Below are 19,411 nucleotides of genomic sequence, written 5' to 3'. Positions count from 1 at the left end.
TGCTAAATGTTCTATTTTTAAGACAACAAATGAACAGAGGAAATGGAAAAGGGCAGAATAAACATTTCATTTGACAATCTGTCACATACAAAATCGAGCAGCGAGCCTGTGATGAACAGAGCGCTGCGGCAGATGAGCCTGCTACATATGGAAGGAACAATCATTTCTCATCGAATGCTCTTTCTCTTATTCTTCTTCCACAATTCTCTGTAAACTTCCACATGCACACAGCATACAAGCATCAATAGAGGGAAAAATGAAGACAGAGCAAATTCGAGAGCAAAAGTGTAAATTTAATTTACCACTGAAGAGTATGAGAAATGTGTAGAGATAGCTTGAAATTATGTTTTCATCCCTTTAAGATAAACAAGAGTTTTCAGCCTTCTATTGAAACAAGTTCAATAGGAGAAGCATTTTTTTTTTCAAACACTTTAAAATTCAATTGGAATATCAAATCAGCTTCCTTTTTGGGGAAATTCCTCAATTCATCTATTCCTTTATAAAGATTTTTTTTCTCAAGAAGAAAGAAATTTTTAATGAAAATCCTACAAATATTTGGACTGATACTATCAAAAAATGCATGATCTGTTTAGTCTATCTGAATCCCTTGTTCCACTCGACAAGTTTTTCCTGCTTCTGGATGGCTCTCCTTTCCATTTGGTTTTATGACCCTCTTAACCTTCTCGAGACCACTGCTTAAATAATAACTTACCATTCTCCTTCTCTGGCAAAGGAACTCACCAGCTCATTGCCTTAACTGAATATATCAGGAACTCACCACTTTGCATTCTACCTTGTTACAGACATCTCAAAACATCCTATTTTCTTTACAAAAGTGCTTAGCCTCATTTAATGTCAGTTTTTCATTTGTTAATGGGGTCATATAGGGTGGTGTATGAATTGATTAGTTTTAATATAACTGTATGTGTTAGGGATCTCCTAAGAATCAGTTCCATAGGAGGGGAGAGAGAGAGGAAGAGGAAAAGAGAAAGAGGAAGAGAGATTTATTATAGAAATGGTTGGTTTATGCAGTTATGAGTGGTGAGACACGATCTGTCTGCAAGCTGTTGGAAAGTCTGAAAAGCCCATGGTCTCATGCAGTTAGAGTCAAAAGGTGCTGGGAGTTCCTGTTGTGGCTCAGTGGTTAACAAATCTGACTAGGAACCATGAGGTTGCAGGTTCGATCCCTGCCCTTGCTCAATGGGTTAAGGATCCGGCATTGCCGTGAGCTGTGGTGTAGGTTGCAGATGTGGCTCAGATCCCGTGTTGCTGTGGCTCTGGCATAGGCCAGCTCCAATTGGACCCCTAGCCTGGGAACCTCCATATGCCGCTGGAGCGGCCCAAGCAATGGCAAAAAGACAAAAAAAAAAAAAAAAAAAAAAGGTGTTAGAATCCAGGACCGATTGTGTTAGTCCTGGTCTGAATTCAAAAGTCCGAGAACCAGGACTTTTTGGTGTCTGAGGTTGGGAAGATAGATGTCTAGCAGAGACAGACAGACAGAGAGAAAATTTACCCTTTCTCTGCCTTTTTGTTCTGTTCAAGCCCTCTACAGATTGGGTGATTATGGGGAGCGTGATCTTTACTTGTTCAAATGTTGATCTCCTCCAGGAACACCTCACAGCCCAAATAAAGTTTTGCGAGCTGTCTGGAGGTCCCCTCTAATTAACACATAAAATTTACTATCTCAATAGCTTATATTTATTGAGTGCATTATGTGCTGAGCCTTGTGTTTGCTGCTTAACCCTGGGACCTGTACCATAGTCTACTGGTTAAGGCCCTGGACTCTGGATTTAAACTTTCTGGTTTGAAATCTTGCAGATTATTATTATTATTATTTTATTTTTAGAGCCACACCTATGACATATAGAATTTCCCTGCCTAGGGGTAGAATTGGAGCTGTAACTGCCAGCCTTACACCACAGCCAGAGCAATGTGGAATCTGAGCCATATCTGTGACCTACACCACAGCTCATGGCAATGCCAAATCCTTTAACCCACTGAGCGAGGCCAGGGATTGAACCTGCGTCCTCATGGATAACAGCCTGGGTCGTTTCTGCTGAACCACAAGGGGAACTCTGAAACCTTACAAATTATTGCTATCCGCCAATTATTATCATATCATCATGGGAAAGTTACTTCACCTCGATGTATTCATCTATGAATAATAGTACCTATCTCAGAAGGCTTATGAGAATTAAATGAGTTATTCATAGTTTTTGCTCAGTTTGTTTGTTTGTTTGTTTTGTCTTTTTAGGGCCACACCCATGGCATATGGAAGTTCCTAGGCCAGGGGTCAAATCAGAGCTACATCTGCCAGCCTACGATGCAGCCACAGTAATGCCAGATCTGAGTCGTGTCTGTGACCTGCACCACATTTCATGGCAATGCCGGATCCTTAACCCACTGAGCAAGACCAGGAATCCAACCTGCATCCTCATGGATCCTAGTCAGGATCCTTAATGGATGAGCCAAGAAGGAACTTCCTTGCTATTTGTTAAATAAAAATATACTTACCTATATTGAATACTTCATATCTTAAATACTTATGAAGTGCTCGAATATCATAGATACTTAATAAAAATTTAGTCATTATTAATCTATGTTTAGGTGTGTTATTTTTTATGGTATAGATATGGTTGGTAACTGAGAAACAGAGTGATTAAAGCAGGAGTAAAACTCAACACCTAGAGTTCTAGCTTAACCAGACCGTTTTTATGCCCGGACAGTCTCAGGAAGGATGTTTCTGTAATATCTGGAGAAAGTCACAGGAATAGGGTTGTGAGAATCAAAACAGTCCTAAGAATTTTTGCTGTTCTCTTTATTCACATGGTTGTACCTCCTTCTGCTCAGGTACTGTGGAGAAGAAATACAGTTGCAAATTCTGCAGCCTCTCTAGTATCTTTTCCTAATAACCTTGGGGGGATCACAAGGCACAGTTGGAGACATACTGGTTTAAGCTATATTTTCTCTGCTTGCTGATGAGTGAGTCATATGGGACAAAATCAAAGGCCATCCTGAGGTTGAGATGTATTGCGTTTATTGCTTTTCTGCTATCTACAAGGTGCCTTGCTCTGTCAGCAAAGGCTATTAGATTGGTCTTTGATAATTTGCTCCTCTAACTCATGTTAGTTATTACTCTGCAATCTTAGTATTTATGAATTGATTTTCTGATGATATGTTCCAATATTTTTACATACACTAAAGCTAGCTTGCATGGGTCTATAATTTCTAGCATTTACAAAATTTTTAAACAAATCTTTATAAAGATCTCTTCTATCCTTTAGGCACTTCTCCCATCACATATACATTCTAGGATAACTAAGCCAATTCATTATTACACTGTGGGGTGATTGTCATCAGTCTTGCTGAGATAAGCATGTACAAGTATTTCAGGTGATTAGATTTTACTGCCTGTATTTAATCTTGTTATCCTTCCTTTTTATCTCTCTCTTTTATTTCTTTTTTCCCCCCACCTCTCTATTCTCCCCCTCTTTTTCTATACAAGTAAGAGTGAAGGCCATGTGGAAATTTGCTTGCTATTAACTTCCTTTAAGTTTCTATCCCTCTCATAATGAACTAATAGTAAGTGCCTCCCATTCCAAGTACACTCAGTAATGCTACTCCTCTCAGAGTTACTTAAAAGACAAATTAAATCCTGGGAAGATGTGGGGAAAAGCTAGAGCTAAGGCTCTCCTCAGGGTTGTATCTATTCAGGGGGCCTCTACAATCAGCCAAAATGTAGAATGTGAGAAACTGCACAGGTTCCTGTTCTTTTGACAAATGATTTACAAGAGGGAACTTACAGTGAAAGAGTTAAGAGCCACGTCAACCAAAAGTAACACATGGACCTCACTTACATCCTAATTCGAACAAATTAACTCAATAGAAACAGTATGAGACTATTGGGGAAATTTGATTTTCCCAACATTTGATAATATTAAGTGATAGCCACTACTTTTTGACATGTGGTATTGGTACTGTGGATATATTTTTTAAAAAGAGTACTTATCTTTCAGCAATACATGTTAAAATACTTAGTGATGAAATTATACGATGTCTGAGGTTTTCCTATATGTGAAGCCATGTTACAGGCAGGTTCAGATAGATGATATATTTTCCAGGGCCCAGAAAAACATGCACGTTTGCTGAGAACTTTGTCTTGAAACAAGTGGTCCACAGAAGTTCTGATTCTGTGAGCATGAAGAGAATCAATAATGCACTATGTGTGACATTAAAATATTTTGGAGGTCTTTATTAATATTGATTTAAAACATTAATTATAATTTATCGAAGTGTGAGTAGGAAAATAATCCTTAACATAAGGATTTGACCAATATGTCTTTGTTCTTGGTCTTTTTCTGCATCCTCCTTTGTCACCTCCACCGCACTCTTCACCATTAATTATCTCTATAAGTTCAAATGCTGAGTTTTCTTCCAGCTCAAATGCCATCGCTGTTAGAAGCCTCATAGAGTTCTCTTCTATGGATGAAACTCTTTTAAAAGAATTATTTTATTAAAGTATAGTTGATTTACAATATTGTGTTAGCGTATGATGTACTGAGAAGTGATTCAGTTGTACATATATTTTTTTTTTTAGTGTTCTTTTCCATAATGGTTTATCACAGGAATATCCTGTGCTATACAGCAGGATCTTGTTGCTTATCCAGTCTGTAGCTAATAGTTTGCATCCGCTAATTTTAAACTCCCAATCCATCCCACCTCACTCCCCTCCCTCTTGGCAACCATAGGTCTGTTGACACTCTGTTTTGACCTTTTTTATGATACTCACCCTGCAACATATTGCAACAGTGTATGCACATGTTTCTATCCTCCATTGAACCAGAAGCTTCTTGAAGACAGGATCTGTTAGAATCCATTATGTCTTTGTATCCACCAGTGTCCAATGCTTTGCTTTGCTGAGGAGGGCCTCAATAAATGACTATTGACAGATTTATTTAAACAAATAAGTGGTGAGCAAAAATGTTTCCAGGAAATATTTCCAAGAAAAGGCAAAAGCAAAACAACAGCATCACTTTGGATTTCTACAGAGGTCCTCATAGGCAGAGAGATTCTTCTAGACTTAAATAAACATAAAAACTTCATCAACTCATAACAGCAGCTAGTTTTTGCTGCAGCCTTTCCATGGAACATCTTTTGCTTTCAATAGCAGCTCAATGACCACATTTGGTAGAACAGTTTTCTCATAAGCTGTCCAAATCCAAACAACTCTTTTGTACATAAAGTAAGATAAACTGAACTTGGAATTGGCTATCCTGAAAGTTAAACTACTTCTCTAAGTGCAGAATGCATGTTTACTGCTTCATGTGCCTATTGGCAGTTTCCCTAAAATGACCAATATTAGAACCATGTAAACATTTTGAAGATTACACCACAGTCATTCTTGTCTTTTCTTCTCTGTAACGATTCTTCTAATGTGTTCATTATGGGAATGCACGCCCTATCAATGCCTCACTGCACTTTAAGGGAGCAGTGGTTGAAAGAAGTGCTGTTCATCCAAAAGCCATCAAGACATCAAGATGTACAGACCAAAACTTTTTTTCGGGGAAGTTAAGTTACAGAAAGTCTCTGGGGCTGTATTCTGTTTGAGCTAGTTTATATGCTGCTACTAAATATTTTAGTGGTTGGAATAAAAACTGTCAGTAATTTTTAAGTTATTTGATGTTGAAAAAAATCATCTTTTAAAATAATACAAAATAACAAAATTGGCACACTTTAAGTCAAGGAATATTTGCAAAGGATTTTTTAAGATGTAGAAATGTGGAGTTCCTGTTGTGGCTCACCGGGTAAAGAACCAGACATAGCATCCTTGAGGATGCAGTTTCCATCCCTGGCCTTGCTCAGTGGATTAAGGATATGGCATAGCTCACAGATACACTTCAGATCCAGTGTTCCTGTGGCTGTGGTGTAGGCCAGCGCTGCAGCTCTGATTTGACCCCTAGCCTGGGAACTTCCATATGCTTCAGGTGCAGCCCTAAAAGGATTAAAAAAAAAAAAAAAAGTAGAAATGCAGTTATTACAATGTAATTGGAGAGAAAAAAAGGGGGAATGATTTTTGTTTCTATATGTAATGGGGAAGTAAAAATTTTGTTTTCACGATAGTTCTGACAGGTAGAGAGGTGTGGCAGAGACTGGTTATTTCCCATCATTTTTTTTTTTTTTCTCCCTTTAGGGCCACACATGCAACATATGGAAGTTCCTAGGCTAGGGGTTGAATCAGAGCTACATCTGCTGGCCTACACCACATCCACAGCAATGCCAGATCTGAGTCAGGTCTGCAACCTATACCACAGCTCGTGGCAATGCTGGATCCTTAACCCGCTGAGCAAGGCCAGGTATCATACCCACATCCTCATGGTTACTGGTTGGGTTCTTTACAGCTGAGCCACAAGGGGAATGCTCCAGATTATTTTGGTCTGGGACTAGGGCAAGGCAAGCAAGACATCCAGGGATGCAAAAAAAGAGGTGCTCATTCTCAGGTCCCTGCAAATACCAATCCCGCCCTCACACAAGCCTGCTTTTCCTCACCTTGAGAGTGAGTGGCTCCTTAAGTTTGCATCCTAGGCATCTTTCTTACTTCACCCAAGTTCCAGGACTTTTCCTGCTGGGCAATTAGACTATATTTCCTAGCCTCCCAAATTAGGAGTTATCTTGTAACAAATTCTGTCCCATGGAATATAGATTGAAGTAGTCCCCCCATTCCAGTCATGGTCTACAAACTCCTCTAAAGTACCATCCTCCAGGATTTTTGTGTATACCAGCTGAACAGAGAGGATTCTAAGGACGCAGATGAGGGCAGAGCCACAATTTGGAAGGAGCCTGGGTTGCTGAGTTGCCTTTTAGAGAAGAAAAATATTCAAGAGACATGCCTCACCAGGACCACCCATGTTAGATGTATGAGTGGGTGAAATATAGACTTTTACTATCTTTTTTTCTTTGTCTTTTTTTCTAGGGCCACACCTGTGGCATATGGAAGTTCCCAGGCTAGGAGTAAATTCCAGCTGCCGCTGCCAGTTTACGCCATAGCCTGAGAAACACCAGATCCTTAACCCACAGAGCAAGGTCAGGGATTAAACTCACATCCTTGTGGATACTGGTTGGGTTTGTAACTCACTGAGCCACAGTGGGAACTCCACTTGTATTACCTTAAGACAATAACATTTAGGAGTTGTTTGCCAAGCATTTAGCCTACTCAGATTTATAATAGGTATAATAGGTATAATTCCCATTTTTCTGGAGGAAACTGAGGCTTAGAGAGCTTAAGTGAGCTGCATAGGGCCACACAGCCTGTGAGGGTAGATCTAGGATTTGAACTCTAGTCTACCTAACTCCAAAGTTCATGCTTATTCCACCTGTTCCCTCTATGTTCTAGACATCACTGGAAGTGGCCTCTGAGAGTGTACTCAATGACGGCAGCAAATCTTTCCAAATACGTATGCTATGTTTCATAGTTTCTCCAACATGTTAAATGAGAGAGGTGTAAAGTCAGGACTAAATGCCACTAAATGGCATTGTCCTTTACAGTGACTAGTTTTAGTAGGTCAATTTGCCTTAAAAAGCAGTCCTGTTCTCTGTGTTTGAGCAATTTCAGGAGGCTCCTCTCCACACAAATTATAGCCCCTACTATCCCCTTCAGTTCACCAGATCCTGACAACTTCCAGAAACTTCCTGGCTCTGGTATTCCATTTGGTTCAGCCCACAAATTATGACATGCAAAAGTTGATGTCATGATATGGTGTCATAGAGAAGAAGTATTTCCTCTTCTTTTTTATTGATCCTTGAATTTTATTGGGAGAAACTTCTATTCAACAGTGAAAAGCCATTATTATCTATGTGTTACCTTTGCAAAAGAGAGCTCATTTAGATCTAAATTCTGCAATATGAACAGATATACAAGGTCTATTTGGTGTCTGCTTTTTTTAGTGGAGAGAGGAAGCAAGCCTATTACAAAAGACAAGGGCAGGAGCTCAGCCTGTAGAAATCCCCTTCTGAGTCAATTTTTAGCGTATCAACACTCCAAACAATGAGGTTACTGATTTTTCTTTCCTCAGAGCAAATCAGCAAGGAGAGATGTGGGCTCAAAAGTAAAACAATATTTATCTTTTAAACTTTTTAGTTTTCCATGGTTTTTAAAGTCTCCATGACTTTCATGAATCACTCTATGGAAGTTTCCCTCACAATGCTTCCTAACTGGAAAATGTGAAAACATCTACAAGTCCATATAACTTCTTTTAAATTTTGGTACATAAATATCAACATAAATGTTGGCTTCCTTAATGTAAAGGGTGAAGTAATGTGGCCCAATGGATATGATAGTATTTGCTTTTGGAAGACAGTGTTTTTTTTTGTTTGTTTGTTTGTTTGTTTGTTTGTTTTTTGAGGTGCCTTTAAATACTAGGTAAAAAAAAAAATAGAAAAATAATTGAATGTGTCTAAGACTCTATTTCCCACTAAAAAATCAAACCCCAGGGAGTTTCTGTTGTGGTGCAATGGAAACAAATCTGACTAGGAACCATGAGTTTGTGGATTTGATCCCTGCCCTCTCCCAGTGGGTTGGAGATCCAGAGTTGCCATGAGCTGCGGTATAGTTTGCAGACATGGTTTGGATCCCACATTGCTGTGGCTGATGTTCAGTGGCTATAGCTCTGCTTCAACCCCTAGCCTGAGAACTTCCATATGCTGTGGGGGCAGCCCTAAAAAGCAAATAAATAAATAAACAAATAAAAATAAATTTAAAAAAATCAAACCTATTATTAATGCCTCAATCACAAGGTATAATGATATGGATATCCTTGTGATAAAATTGATCAAAGAAGGTAAAATTAACTGAAGCATATGGAAGCGTTAAGTGCTGGGATTCTTTCTTTTATTATTATTATTTTTTATTTCTCTCTTTTTAACATTTTGCAATGTCACTGTAAATTGAAAAATATATTTACATAGAGCCAACATGTAATGAAGCATCATTTTATTTGTTAATTTATTTTTGTTTTATTTTCTTTTAATTTTTTTGGCCACACCTGTGGCACATGGAAGTTCCCTGGCCAGAGACTGAACCTGTGCCACAGCAGGGACCCAAGCTGCTGCAGTGACAATGCAAGATCCTTAACCCCTCTGAGCCACTGGGGAACTCCTGAAGGATCTTTTTAAAGGGGCATTACTTACTTGGCTTGGCCAGCAAAGCGCCATAATTTCGATTAGAGTTTTCAGGTGGAGAGACTTTTCTACATATCCTTTCAATTGTTTTTTCTCCACCTACCCTGGGAATTCCAGGAGAGCAAAAGCCATGCCTGTATTGTTCTCTTTCATTATCTTCAGCCTTTAGAACAGAACTCTCTAAAGGCATACGCATATTCTTAGTGTTCTGTACTAGATTTATCCATCATCATACCAGCGAATTTTATCCACTCAAGATTTCAAACAGTTTCTAGGCTGAAGAATCTAAAGTATCTCTCTCCTGATCTCTTGAGATTTTATATATATATATATATATATATGTATATACATATATATATATACACACACACACACACATACCTTTTGCCACACTCAAACAATTGTCTATATACAGATACCACTGAATTTTCTGCAGATTTATTTTTAATTTTTAATTTTACACAATTTTAAAGGCTACTTTCCATTTACATTTACTACAAAATAAATTGGCTATATTCCCTGTATTGTACATCCTTGAGCCTACCTTATACCCAGGACTTTGTACCTCCCACTTTCTCACCCTTAGCTTGCCCCTCCCTCCTCTTCACTGGTAACCACTAGCTTGTTCTCTATGTCTATGAGTCTATTTATTTTTCTATTGTTCTTGTATTGACTAGTTTTTTAAAATTTTAGTTTCACATATAAATGATATCATACATTATTTGTCTTTGTCTGACTTACTTCACTTAGCATAATGCCCTCCAAATCCATCCATGTTCTGCAGATGTTTCTTTGTTGCTGTTGTTGCACCTGCAGCATGTGGAAGTTCCCAGGCCAGGGGTTGAAACTGAGCAGCACCTGCAATCTATGCCACAGCTGTGGCAACACCAGATCCTTAACCCACTGTGCCACAGTGAGAACTCCACTGCAGATATTGTGTGTGTGTATGTGTGGGGCCACACCCACAACACATGGAGGTTCCCAGGCTAGGGGTTATACAGTTATAGCTGCCGGCCTACACCACAGCCACAGACACAGCAACGCAGGATCCGAGACGTATCTGCAACCTACACCACAGCTCAAGGCAACACAAGATCATTAGCCCACTGGGAGAGGCCAGGGATCGAATACACATCCTCATGGATCCTAGTTAGGTTTATTAACTGCTGAGCTAGGACAGGAACTCTGACTGCAGATATTCTTTTTTTTTTTTTTTTTTTTAATGAAATAAATACCTTTATTTAAGATTCTGGAAAATGAGGTATTGTAGACATCCAGAGCTGATCGACAGGAACTGGGTTCTGTTCATCTTGCGACACATTTCTTCCCATAGGAAAACCTCCACCATCACCCCAATACTCATATTTTAATAATCTAGCATCATTGGGTCCTTTAAATTCCTTTTTTACAGCTCATCATGCTACATTCATCAAAAACGTTTAGCATGCTGAGGTTATGTTCCCTTTGTGCTAAATTTTAATTTCTTAGAGGTTCAAGTATATACTATGAAGAGTTTATATTCTCAGTAGCTCTGTGGTCTTTCCCCACCAAAGTGACCTAACCCATGTTTAAATACTTCTCCTGTTATACCAGGACACTAAGTCTCAAGAAGAATAAGTGACTTTCTAACAGTTACACAGGGAAAAAAGTAGCTGCAAGGCTTCCTGGGCATATGTGATGGAACCTTAAGTGACTACCTGAACTACTGCCTCAAATGCAAAAAGAGAAACAGTACCCTCTTCACAGACTTGTGAGAATTAAACCACCAGCAGGATCCCACTGCTCTAACTTCTAAGCCACTGCAGACACCAGGTTGCTACAAGTTACCTGAGAACTGTGACCTCATTAAAGGTTCTTGTGTATTGTAAACTGCAGAGTGATAGTTGGTGTAAGTCAGTTAAAATACCAGCATCAGAGCTTTACAGCTTCAGTGGCTTCTACCTGTACTTTTCAACCTGCGCTTAGAACTCAGGCCTCTGTACCCGAGGACGACGGACACAGGCTCTTTAGGCTCAAGGTCGATCCGAGACCGGGTTTCACTGCCGCGGGCTGGGCCGGGCCCGAACCGCTACAAAGTAGCCGCGGCTGCACCCACTCAATTCAGCAAGACTGAGCAGACTGCAGATATTCTTAAAGTCAACAATCAATAGGCATCTCCTGATCTTCTCCCAAATTCCTAGTCTTTTTCTTTCTCTCTCTCTTTTTTATTAATAAAATGTTGACACTATACTTCATCTAAGAGAGGAGTCAGCAAACTAAAACCTCTGTGGCCCACTGTGAATTTGGTCTGCTTGAAAATAAAGCTGTGCTGGGGTACCGCCATTCCCATATGTCCTCATAAAGTTTCTGGCTGCTTTTGCACTTACAACAGCAGAGTTGCGTAGTTGCAACAGAGATCTTATGACTCATAACCTTAAAATTTTTGCTACCTGACCCTACAGAGAAAAAATTTTTCAATCCCTGATCTAGGGCAACCAAGGTGGAAATCCAGGATAGATCACTGACGTTCTCCCAAGCCCTATCCCTTATCCCCACAATTGATTAATTTCCATGTCCAGCAAATCTTACCTCTTAACTCATTCCTCAGTTTTGTCTTTGTCTCTATTTTGACTGCCATTGAGACTTAGGTTGGGCCCTTATCTGTTTTATCCAGACTATTACTATATCCTTCCTGCCATTCTTCTTCATCATCTTAAAGCCATCTTTCACACTTTAGTCAGAATTACTAATTAAAAAACAAATTTGGGAGTTCCTATTGTGGCTCAGCAGGTTAAGAACCCAACATAGTATCCATGAGGATTTGGGTTCAATCCCTGGCCTCACTCAGTGGGTTAATGATCCATTGTTCCTGTGAGCTTCAGTGTAGGTTGCTGATGTGGCTCAGATCTGGTGTCGCTGTGGCTGTGGTGTAGGCCAACAGCTGCAGCTCTGACTTCTAGCCTGGGAATGTCCATATGTCTCTGATACAGCCCTAAAAAGGAAAAAATATATATATATTTTGATTCCATTGTCCATTCTTAAAATTTCCTTCTGGCTCTCTGACAGCCTCAGGATTAATTGCCATTGCCATGAGATACCCTATACCAATCTGGCAATTTTAAATATCCCCAACTTCATCATCCACTACTGCCTCTTGTGATTTTATCTTCGGCATCACTTGAGTTAATACCTTTGTTCATGCTGCCCTTTCTTTCTGGGATGCCCTCCCATTGCCCACCTGGGACAATACACCACAGCCTTTCATTCTCACCTGACCAATACACCACAGCCTTTCATTCTCACCTGATATAGTCAAGGATGGATCCCATCTAAGAAAAGAGAGTCATCAACTGAATCCTCCATCTTAGTGACTCTGATTTAGTTCAGAATCCCTTTTGTTTTAGTTAGTTTGGGGCTGTGATTGTGTTTTGCTTTTTCAGTTATAACTAAAAGAATGACAATAGTAAATAGCCTCAATAGCCTAGGAGCATCTTAATGAGAGGAACTGTGCTTTACTCATCTTTGTTTCTTTAATGTCATGAAGGGCCTAACACATAAGAGGATCTGAAAAAATATTTCATTAATTAACAAATATATGTGTAACAAAGCTTGAAATTACTCTATAATGTAAAGCCTATGTAAATCAATGAATTTACTCCAATTGAAAATGACTAAACTTACACTAGGAATTGACTAGGAATTGAAAGGCATATAAATTCACCGAGAGTTAACCAGTTTACACAACCATTGATAAATAGGGTTCAATAGGATTTGGGCAGCCGCTTCTCATCTAATTTCGCTAGGAAATTATCATGGTCTTACACCCATGGAAAATGTCCCTCCCTGTTTTTATCCTGTTTTTAATTTGTTTTTACTGGGTCTATGCCATCTTCCCATCTCTTGTCTCTTACATGGCTCTAAATTTTATTTAGATTTCTAGACAATTCTTATTTCCATATGTTCAGCTATTTATATCAATTTAAAATATTTTTATTTTGCCTGACAGCAAATATTCAAAAATTTCACTTTTTTATATTATTTTATTTTTATTTTTATTTGCCTTTTTAGGGCTGCACCTGCAGCATATCGAGGTTCTCAGGCTAGGGGTTGAATCGAAGATGTAGCCACCAGGCTATACCATAACCACAGCAACACAGGATCCAAGCTATGACCTACTCCACAGCCCATGGTAATGCCAGATCCTTAACCCACTGAGCAAGGCCAGGGATCAAACCTACGTCCTTATGGATACTAGTCAGATTCATTTCTGCTGAGCCATAATGGGAACTCCCAAAAATTTCACTTTAGATCAGGCTAGTCATTCAGTGTGTTTCTGCAGCTTTGGCTACTGCAGTTGTGATACTGCACAGGTCTGGGCAACTCTGTCACTTCCAATGCTTACTGTGAACAATGTCTCCTGCCTGTTATCCCAGGAAGAATTTCTCTCTTGGTATGCCTGCAGTGGAAGAACTCCATTCCACTGCACTGCAGCTCTCTTTCTCTTTCAGATGGAAATGAGAACAAAATTTACAGTCAGTCCCAACTCTTTTTTTTGGTCAAAATTACCCTCAACGTTCCTAGCAGTTTATGGCTCTAGCAGCTTCTGCTCCAGATCAGCAGATCTCAACTGCTATATCTTTTTGGACACATCTGTCTCTCTGTTTGCTCTGCAACTTCACAAAGAACAGTCCTTGATTTTATGTTTATCCAGTTTCTTTTGGCAAAGATAGGAGTGATGGCTTCCAAGTGCTTCACATGTTGAAGCTGAAGTCACACATCAGCCCACCCTTTTTAAAGTGTAAGAAAACTTCTCCACTTCATATAAACTGATAATCAAATTATAGTTTATCATATTTTCCCCTTTTTTTTCCTTTGGTATTACTTTATCTTCTATTTATGTTTTTAAAGTTATAAGTATTAATTTTTTTAAATAATTTTATTGGTTGGTCGACTTATAATGTTGTATCAGTTTCAGGAGTATAGCAGAGTAAATCAGTTATGTATATAAATATTCCTTTTCCCATATAAGTTATTACAAACTATTTAGCAGATTTCTGTGTGCCATACAGTAGGTTCTTGTTAATAATTTAATCTATACAGTAGTGTGTATATGCTACTCCCATCTTCAAATTCCTCCCTCCACACCCACCATTTCCCCATGGTAACTATTAGATTTGTTTTGAAATCTGTGAGTTTGTTTCTATTTTATAAATAAGTACCCCTGTATTATTTTTATTAGATTCCACATGTATATGTTATCATATAATATTTGTCTTTGTCTAACTTACTTCTCTTAATATGATAATCTCTAGGTCCATCTATGTTGCTACAAATGGCATTATTTCCTTCTTTTTTATGGCTGAGTAATATTCCATTGTATATATGGACATTTAGGTTTCTTCTGTATCTTGGCTATTTTAAATAGTGCTACAGCGAACATTATTGTGCCTGCATCTTTTTGAATTATATGTTTTTTTCTAATATCAGGAGTGGTATTGCCGGATCATAAGGTAATTCTGTATTTCATTTTTTAGGAAACCTCCGTACTAATTATCCACAGTAGTCACACCAATTCACATTCCCACTAACAGTGTAGGAGTGTTCCCTTTTCTCCATACCCTCTCCAGCATTTATTGTTTGTAGACTTTTCGATGATGGGCATTCTAATTGGTATGAGGTGACACCTCATTGTAGTATTGATTTGCATTTCTCTAATAATTAGTGATGTTGAACATCTTTTCATGTGTTTCTTGGCCATTTGTCTGCCAATTATATTTTATTTATTTATTTATTTTTCTTTTTAGGGTGAACCAAGGCTTATAGAAGTTCCCAGGTCAGGGTCAAATAAGACCTGCAGCTGTGGCCTATGCCACAGCCACAGCAACACCAGATCCAAGTCACATCTGTGACCCACATCACAGATTCCTATTGAGACCAGCCAGGAATCAAACCTGCATCCTCACAGAGACATCAGGTTCTTAACCTATTACATCACACTGGAACTCCTGCCAATTATATTTTAGATGTCACTAAACACATATGTCAGCTCTCAGAAACTATGATTTTAACATATAAGTCTCATGTCTACTTTGAGAGATCTAAATCAAAACAGTATTTGAAAAAAAAAACTGGTTTTCCGATAGCTGTATCTCTCATGTGCTAGTCCTGACATCTTCCTGATCAAAACTAGATCTAAGGGAAATGGCTCTGACTATATAGTCACCTCGTATGGATGGCACTACCCAGACAGAAATGGAAATTCTGACTTAAGAGACAGGAATTTGAAAATGCAAAGGGAATTAGGCACTAGTATTAAAAGGAGAAGCTAAAAGAATATGCCAACAGAAACCATTGTGAAGAGAAGCCACTATGAGGGGTGAAGGTCACAAAGGAGTCAAATACACAAGGAAGCAGAATATGAGTAGACGGATGCTCTGAGGCAAGAGCAGAAGTTGTGGTGGTAAGAAAAAGCATCACAAACCCAAAGAAGAACAAACTGGAGGGAGGACCAAATCCCAGAGGCAACCTAGTAGTAGCTTGTAGCCAGGTATGTTGTCCTCTTCTGCCAATAGGATTCCAGAGAGGCCTCTGGGATTTTGAAAAATACTCTATCCAGTTTGTACATCAGTGAAGATCATCTCTACTGTGGTTCCAGCTGCTAGGTCTGCTTGGTTAGTTTTTACTGGGTTTTTTTTTTTGTTTGTTTTTAATTCCTTTTTTTTTTTTTGGCCACTCCACACCATATGGAATTCCCAGGCCAGAGATCAGATCCAGTGCCAGTTGTGACCTATGCCGCAGCAGAGACAACACCAGGTCACTTATTCCACTCTGCTGGGCTGGGGATCTAACCTACATCCTGGTGCTACAGAGATGCTGCTGATCTTGTTGCACCACAGCAGAAGATCCTTAATTCTTTATTCCAAAATGTATCTGGTCAATAACCATCTTTATCACTTAAAATAACTTGATCAACTCTGACCTGTTAAACTAAAAAATCTGAGTAAATGTACCCCTAGAGTTTATCCAAGAGGTGGGATGGGGAGGGGTGTAGAGTCTGCCCAAACGTCAAATTTTAAGTAAAGGAAAAATCTCTATAGTGTTTACCTTGATCCCCTTTCACTATCTTTTCTGTTTTCCCTATTGGTTTTCTTCTTCATGGATAATTACCATCCTCTAGCAAAAATAGATGGATGTGAAAAAAAAAATCAGTGATCTTAATAAGATAAAGCAAAATATGAATACATATGTGTATGTTAATGTATCAGTCTTTCTTAAATAATATGTTTGCTTTTGAAACTTTTTCCACAGTAGAGAGGAGGCTGGAATCAGAAAAAAAAATTTGTTTTGGTTACGATTATTATGATTCCAATTTTAACCAGGTGCTGCTTTAGAGCTCACGCAGGTGGCCTTGGAAAAGAAGTTATATTTGTCCCACAATGTTCCTCGACTGCTGTCAGGATTCAGTAATTGTTGATTGACTATATTTCAATGGAATCTTTTTGGATATCAAAGACTCCCTCTATTTCGTGCATTTGTTTCACAATGCAGATTTACGAGGCAATAATATTCACTTCCACGTACCTCTCTAGATTTCTTGTAGAGACTACTTTAAACCTATTTACTTTTTGTAAGATTCTGCAGTTGCATTTGTGTAAGATTCTACCCTTGTATTTTCCGTATATCGGTATATCACAATTCATTCTTACACAGAATATTACACCTCAAAAATGTTCCTATTTCTTTCCTCCTAATTTGTCTAGTTCCTTGAGATTATCCAATTTCAAAGATTTAAACTAATCCAAAGAATAAGTGAAAATTCAAGATTTTTTTTTAAGATTTGTGTATCGGAATCAACCTAGAATTTAAAAATAATCTAATTTCGCTTAATTTTTTGAAGCTCTGCTAATTTTTTTGAAAAAGAATTTCCTTACTTCTTTCCTTCCTTTTGCAGCTGAGGAGTTTCTAAACCTATATTTGGAAAAGCCACAGGTTTTCTGCAGAAAACTTCAAGTGCCTTCTCATGTGACTGGGGAAGACCAGCAGGCAGTGCCAAGAAATAATCTCACCACTTACAACAAAAATCCTAAAATGGAATGTAATACCCATATGCCTATAAAACCTATACAGATACCTATATGCTTCCAGTGTGAAAAATATTACACATTGAACAAATACAACCACTCGAAAATTATGATAGCTGAATAAAAATTAGCAGGCCCTTAAAATTCAAAAACTAAAGATATATGCCACAACTTTTTGTTTAACTGGGTTTTTTTTTGCCCTACCCTAACATTGTAGAACATTTATTTTCCAAAAGAGCTTAGAACAACCGTTGTCATCCGTCAAGTGATTTCATAAGATGGTTCAACCTTCACTCAGGGAGTTGATCAAACTTCTACAGTGCCAGACCATTAAGTCATTTCTGTTTCCTCCCTCAGTACCTGCCCTCCAAAATGCATACTCTGCAGGTTAATCCACAGGACATAGTGAAAATGCCCAAATGTTCTCTGGAGTAATCTAACCCTGCATACTGATCAATCAGAGAATACATTGTCTTGCATACTGATCAGCCTTGACAAATAAGGTTCACTCGCAGTAAAATGGAGAATGAAAACAATAATCCACTTAAATTTGGACCTAAACATGATTTACCTCAAATATCCAGACAAATGAGTAGAAGTCAGAGTTGTTATATTTTTGGTTTGTTTCCATTTTAATTTTCTAAGTAACTGCTTTAGGTCTTCTCCTTTTGCTCTCATAGACCTTGGGAAGGTCACGTTAGTCCTATAAGCCTGTAAAGAAGTAATCTGAAATACCATAAATAACAGAATATATCGACACATATTTATATGGGTCTTTTAAAATAAAAACATAAATTAATCACATATTTATACGCTCTCAAGTTATAGGTGATCATCACTGTGCAAAATATTGTACCAGGGATTCAAATTCTGTAACATTTATTCTAGCACACGAGGATTTATAATCCTATGAAGGCTCATCTAGTGCAAAAACCTTTAGAAAAGTATGTAGTGAGAGCCAAATGGAAGAAAAATCTGCTTTTTAAGGAATATATAAATGCATCCTAAGTGCACGCCATTTGATTCATATATATGGCTTTAAAATGCAGTGTGCAGTTCACAAGCCATTGGTAAGCATGCCTATTTTGAAAGTAGGGATAAATATGTGATGAAATATTGGAATCTTTTATAAAGTATAATTGGTATCAAAAGGCAGTGGTTATAAAAATTATTTATTGCTTACTTAGCCAACTTTCCATAACTCTATCTTTGCTAACATTTAAAGAGACAAAATAAGAGCTAAGACTCATTTTCAATTTCTTTTTCTTTTATGTTTTCTATTATATTTCTAACTTGTGTTCTAATTAGGAACTCTCAAAGATCAAGAATCACCAGCTTCCTTGAGCAGCTGTCCTCCCAGCTGGGCGTGTTGTATGTGTAACAGCTTCAGTAATTTCCTTTCTTTTCATATGTCTTTTCTCTAGGTTGGCTGCATTGTTTAGAATGAGATTTCCTTTGCAGTCCGTTCAGTGCCTATTGTTTTGTTAACCAATCTGCTTTATAAACTTAAATATTGCTTGTTTTAATCACTATTAAAACATTTTTGGATCAAACTCTTTAACAAAAGCCCTTTATTCTTGCCATTACGCAAATATAAACTCAAATATATTTAAAATAATCATTAAATATTTTATATAGTATGATATTTATTTAACAAATAGTTGATCATTATAAACACATTAAACTTTTAGGTACATAATCACAATTGGACATAGCTTTTGTTATTCACTTTTATAACATAAAGATTATATTCAGAGTAATAATTAAAGAATGTTCATTTTAGATCTTAGCTTCCAAATTAAAGAAAATGGTAGATGATGAAGGGTTACAGTATACTCTGAGTGAACAGAATTGGAATTTTTACTCTGGAGTAGAAGTGGTTAAAGTTTGACTTAACTGTAGAAAATAAGTCAATCACCCAGTGCATTGATACAAAATTTCAGTTTAAGCTTAAACAAGATGCCACTTCACATTTCTCTCCTTTCACTGCTTTTCTATATTCTTTCCTCCCTAATATAGGTCATTGTAACGTAGGTATACAGATACAGTTGCATGATCATAAAAGGAATTCAGAGAATATTGGCCAACACAGCCACACTGTGTTCCATACGTTTATGGCACAATCATATAGAGTACTTGACTCTCAACAATAAATGTCATGTGTCAGTCTTACAGTT

The sequence above is a fragment of the Sus scrofa genome, chromosome 11, assembly GCF_054392235.1.
Source record: "Sus scrofa isolate SSC_HxYL_T2T_F1_AM1 chromosome 11, Sscrofa_HxYL_maternal_Yorkshire_Landrace_v2.0, whole genome shotgun sequence".
Taxonomy (NCBI): Eukaryota; Metazoa; Chordata; class Mammalia; order Artiodactyla; family Suidae; genus Sus; species Sus scrofa.
This window is presented reverse-complemented; position numbering follows the sequence as displayed.